The sequence below is a fragment of the Setaria italica genome, chromosome I, assembly GCF_000263155.2.
Source record: "Setaria italica strain Yugu1 chromosome I, Setaria_italica_v2.0, whole genome shotgun sequence".
NCBI lineage: Eukaryota > Viridiplantae > Streptophyta > Magnoliopsida > Poales > Poaceae > Setaria > Setaria italica.
In genome coordinates, this window is record NC_028450.1 from 41,432,022 (window position 1) to 41,438,021 (window position 6,000).

The following is a 6,000-nucleotide window of genomic DNA, read 5'->3' on the forward strand; positions in this document are numbered from 1 at the left end:
GGCGCCAGCTGCTGACCAAAGAATGGCTTCCTCGATGATCTGTTGTAACAGCTGCGCTGGCTGCATAGGAGGCGCTCTGCTAAACACCCTGTTGTTGCGCTCTTTCCAAATCTTCCAGGATATAAGCATTAAGCTGGAGTCAAGTCCTTTCCTCCGTGTAGCGTTTAGGCCGTGTCTCATCTGAAGCCACCATTCAGTTAAACTCGTGTCTCGATTTGGCGCCGGACTGGGAATGTGCAGGATGGAACTGACAAGGTACCATAGCTGTTGTGTGTACGAGCAACGGGCGAACAGGTGGTCAGCGTCTTCTAATTCCTGATCACATAAGGCGCGTGCAGTGCTGTCCTGTAAACCACAACGATGGCGTCTGGCAGCTGTCCACAGGCGATCTCTGCAGACTAGCCACATGAAGAAGCGTACCTTCATTGGCGCCCAGGCTTTCCAGATCAACTTACCTGCAGGAGAGGTTTGTGATCCAATGAAGAATGCTCTGTACGCAGATCTTGCCGAATAAACACCCGAGGGCTCCCATCTCCAGGTGATAACATCCTCTAAACCAGGCCTTAACCGAATATGCTGCAGTTCGTGCCAAAGGTGCACATACTGATGGATGGCCGGCACTGTTAACTATCCGACAACGTCCGAAATCCATTTCTTATCCTGCATAGCTTCAGCCACCGAGCGTCTGTTTCTGAGTCTAGGCTTGACGAGGTTGCAAACATCAGGGGCGATGGAGCATGGCGATGAATCACCATTCCATCTGTCAATCCAGAATAAGGCAAGGTTACCATCCCCCAGCTGCACCTGGATCGACTTGTTGCAAGTTTTGTATGCCTGCTCAAACGTGGTGTCCTGCATTTCTACTGCAAGCCAGTGGAAGTTTCAGTACGTGTACTACTATATGACTTACCGCTTACGGATTGACTATGCTCTTGGATGAGAACTGTTTCAGATTTGAGAATCCACAGCCAGCTCGTAGCCTCCTACCCTTGGCTGTTGCAGAGTTTTTCGCTGGTTGCTTGAACAGTCGAACGATATATGCTGATGTAGTGCTAGAAACGAACTAGGAGCAAGATCGACACGCGTGTTCTGAGGTTTATGATTTTTTTTTTATCTTTTTACTGTCTAACATTTCAGTGGCCTAATGTCCCATGAAAACAAAAATCTGGCTTTGAAATTTTTGGAGCACGCAAACGCAAGGCAAAAAACATATCAACAGTAACCCGAGAGAAACAGAGAGAGAACCTTTCATGGAGGAGAGAGCGCTCCTGACTTTGAGCTCGCATCCCTCGCAGTCCATCCTGACCTTGAGCTCCACCGTCTGCAGCTGCTTCCTCCTCGTCATCTTGTCGTGGCCATGGCCTCCGCTGCCTCCCAGCAGCCCCGACAGGTACTCCAAGGTGCCCCCCATGGGAACTCATAGGAACTCACTCTGCAACTCTGCAAGAGCAAGGCACACACCACTACCAGCAAGAAGCTCGATCTCAAGAATCAAGTCAAGAACTGCAGAGCACGCGCGCGCGCGCGCGCGCGCACACACACACACACACACAGAGAGAGAGAGAGACCTGGAAGCTACAGTCTATCCCTATGGCCTCTGCCTGTCACTGATCTGTCTGAGCTGCTCAGCTGCATGCCAACCCTACTAGCTGTGTGCAGGCAGGGCACTCTCTCCTGTCCAACAGGCCTTTAGGAAAAGCAGATGGGCAGGGGCAAATGCAGAAAGCTACCAAGAAACACGCACCAAGGGAACGTTCGTTGTTGGGTCAGGCCGGTGATCTCTGGACCACGCCCCGCATTGTAAAATCGGTCATTCAGGTGTTTTTTTTCCTTTTCCTTTTGAAATGAACAGCGTTCAGGTGAGGGGGAGCAACCATCCAAACAAGAAATGCACTCTTTGGTAAGTGTCACACACATATGCTGCGAATCAAATACCTGCACAACGGCTGTAACTTGGATCAGTTAAAACGGCGAGCGATCAAATTCCGACAAGCTGAATGAACATCTGGCCTAGGTAGGGGACGCCAACCAACCGTGATGGCGACACAAGCTAAGATCATCGTGCCCACCAAGAGATCTCTCGCATTGCAATTGTCGTTGGGCTTGGACGTTGGACCCCCCAACAATACATGGTGGAATTTTACATCAGCGGTAGGAATTATTAGAAGAAACCGCTGCCATCACGACGCACCAAAAGAAAAACAATCTGTGGGAAATTAACGGTGGCTGATTCAGTGAAGGAAGAGTAGCTGAGTAGGAACAGAAAGAGGATGGACTGGTGTGCATATATTTTCTTGAGGCGAAAGATGATCGAATCTTAATCGATTTTAACTCCTACTTATATCCGGCGGTCAAAGGAGGAAGGTAACCAGGTAAGGCAAATTCTCCATGATTTTGCAAGTGTTTTATTCAAATTTATACGATTTATTAGTTCATGTCTCTTTACTTCGCAGATGATTCATAAATTGAGCATGGCAGAACCATGCCTGTTTGACGGTGGCTGACTTGGTCAGACAACTGTTGTGTCAATTTTCAAGTGTTGTTAACTGATGATGCCAGTTCTTATACATAAAACGAAGTATTCTTTGGCTATAAAATTTGTTTCAAATGAAAACATCAGAAAAACAAATGCAAAACATAAGTTCCGTTCAGGAAAAAGTGTATGAAAACATCACTTCTGTTCGAAAAAGAGCGAACGCATGGGCAGAAATATTCGAATCCCATCTTCGGTAAAGTAGGTACAAGCAAAATCAATCAGCCAGCATTGACCTCAGTAGTCGAAAATTTCTAGTGGTCACGGAACCACTAATGGTGATCATCAATACGTTGGAGATGTCTGTGTGCCCACTGTCCAGTGCTCATCAACAGCTGAACAGCAATTGCAGTTGTTGCAACTTGAAAGCTCCATCGAAGTACAAGTACAAAACAACATTACAAGCAACTACATCACGAAGTCGATACCATAAACTGTCAGGTATGTCATAGTCAAGCTCCAACAAGAAGGCCACCAGAGGTAAATAACGATGAAACGCTATTCCACGGCAAAAACACAGCATTAATCAAACAGCAACCCTATTTTTAACAGTCCTCAGCCAGAAGAGTTAACATATAACAAAAGATTGGCTTGCAACATTGCATTCCTATGGCCTATGGCTTTCAGAAGCACTTAATTGATCAACAATACTATGCTTGAAGTACTACTACATCCACACATGGTTACACTGGTAAATAAGGAACTGACAAGTTTGTACCAGAGGTGAATCCTCAGAGCTTCAAAGGCAAGCTATACGGTCAGTGTCATAGATCACAGCTGCTAGTGCACGTTACAAACCACTCAAAACTTTCTTTTCTTGTGAACAGGCAAAATGTCCGTGTCATTGAATTAAGAGAGAACACGGTGCCGCGGCGCACCTAGGGCAGCTCATGCTAGGCGGGGTACAGACATGAAAACTTGCAACGAAACATATCAAAGCCTACTACAGAAGATAACAACAAATTAAATGATGCAAAATAGGCCAGTTTTCCCCCTACTTCCAAGAATTGACTTCTATAAATTCTACATTACAGTTGAGAACTGGCAGATCAAATATGGCTGCGGAGATGATTGCTGATATTCACGCACCAAATCTACCTTCAGCATGTGATGTTTTCTAGCTTATAAAGCATGCAGTGAGAATTTACAAGCGATACCACATGATTTAACTTTTCCATTTTATTCACAAAATACATATACCAAGAGTTTTATTTGCATAAATATTACTCATGCAACCAATTGAATCAAATACATAGACGCCTACAACTCTCATCAAGGGAAATTAAAACAACTTGGAAAATGTGTTTGGTTAGCCATTTCCCAACTACAAAAAGAATCACCTCAGCAATTGATTTTGAACAAGAACCTTGCAGGCCAGTATTCTATAATTCTGTCATAAACCATCCAGGAATAATCATCATGTGATTAAACAAAAGCGAACCATGAAAGGTCAGTACCGTCACACAGCAGCACCTTCATCAATTACTACAGCACCATAATGATCGATGTCTCCATTCTCACCTTTACCAAATACAAAACCTTCATGTAATCTTTGGACAGAATTTTTCAAAAACTGTTATGAAACTATAAACTTCTGGTGCACCCATGGTATCAGATATCTTCAACTCAATGCACCAGTTGTATGTCATAAAGATGACTTCATTCTTTATACCTTCAACCCCAAAGGGCCAAACAAAGTCAGCTAACCAGACCACGTCACAGATGCCAAAGAACAATTGAACATGTGAATGTCGAAAATCACAATTCATTTCAAGCTAACCTTTGAACAACTGTTTTCATCATCAGGCTAACCTTAAACAATCGTTTTCAAACAACACATGAAATGGACGGAACCTATGACGGGTACCTGACAGAACATAAGCTTTACCTTTAATAATACAATCACAAATAGTGTCATGCACCAAAACAAAGAGAATGGAGGCATTTCACTTGAGCACCACTCGAAATGAACAAATAATTCAAACTAGCATATTCTAGTCACCTTATACAGTAACACCAACAACAACTACACAAGGCTGGCTGTTCAAACCAATCCAGGCTAGTAATATAAAGCATAGTGCAGGAAGAACTTATGGTGTGATTCCGGAAAAATCTATCACTCATATCAGTGATTAAGCTTGAGGTTGGACAAAAGCTACAAGAACGCAATACCCCTGCCCGACCGCTGCAATCCCATCAAATTCCAATTCGAAACAAATAAGGCGCACGCGTACGTTGCATCGTCTAAGAACACTAGGAACAAAAGAGGGGACACCTTGGTGGGATCACTCGAGTGCTACGGCGGCGCCGGCGGCCTTGAGCTTGGCCGCGAGCGCCTCGGCCTCCTCCTTGGGCAACCCCGTGCGAACCACGACGGGCGCCTTCTCCACCAGCTCCTTCGCCTCCTTCAGACCCAGGTCCGTCACCGCGCGCACCTCCTTGATGATCTTGATCTTCGCCGCGGCCTCGTACTTCTCGATCTTCACGTCGAACGCCGTCTTCACCGCCGCGGCGGCCTCCTCGGCTCCCGCGGAAGCGTCCCCGGCCCCGGCCGGAGAGGCGCCGAGAGGCGGAGCTTGAGGCGCAGGAGTGCGGCGTAGTCGTCCAGCTCGGCTGGGGAGAGGGCGAGGAGCTTGTCCGCGATCCGCGACAGCTTAGGGTCCTCGCCGGCGGCGGAGGCGGGGGACCAGTTGTGCCAATTTGGAGAAGAAGAGTGGCATTTTGGTAATTACTGGGAATCACGTGGGGGGTTGTTTACCGTCCGGGGAACGTTGTGCAAACCATCTACCCTGTACAATGTTGGAAACTATAAATCAAGATCACAAGATGTTAATCCAATAAATAGGATTAGAAGTGAGATTATTTTGCGCTTAAACCTCCCACCCACCGGCCAACCAATACCCCGGCCTCCATTTCCCCTACCCCTTCACCCCTAACCCCCTTGCCCCTTGCCCCATCGCGAGTAGCCCGCCGCCGCTCTTGAGAATCGCGTAATCCATCACCGTCCGTCCGTCCTTGGTGCGTCGCCGTCCTAGTGTGCTCGCCGCCGCCCCGCCGCCCGTGGCCCTCCGCTTCCCTGGTGAGGGCGCCGCCGCCCACTGCCCACCTTTTACTCACGATGGAAGGGTAGGGAAAATGGATGCTTGGCTGCACGGGGTATTGGAAATAGTGGCCGGCGGGTGGGGGAGCTTAAGCGCAAAATAATCTTATCTCTAAACCTATCTATTGGATTAGCATCTTGTGGTCTTGATTCATAGTTTCAAGGTTGCACAGGGTAGATGGTTTACACCAGATACATTCCGTTTCAAGCCCGTTTGGAAGACGGGGCTTATAAGAGGACAAGAGATGCCAAGTTTCAAATACGCTTACTAACAGTGAAAGCGTATTCCATTTTGCCCGTCACGGCCGGAGGCGTTCACACTGATGCGCATGCGTGCTCCCCACTTGTCAGAGGGTAACCCCTTGCC

General features: G+C 47.2%; 1 pseudogene; it reads right to left on the minus strand.

The window, feature by feature from the left end:
• Positions 1-4,397: 4,397 nt before the first annotated feature.
• On the minus strand, positions 4,398-5,253 carry LOC101779521 (annotated as a pseudogene).
• Positions 5,254-6,000: the final 747 nt, after the last annotated feature.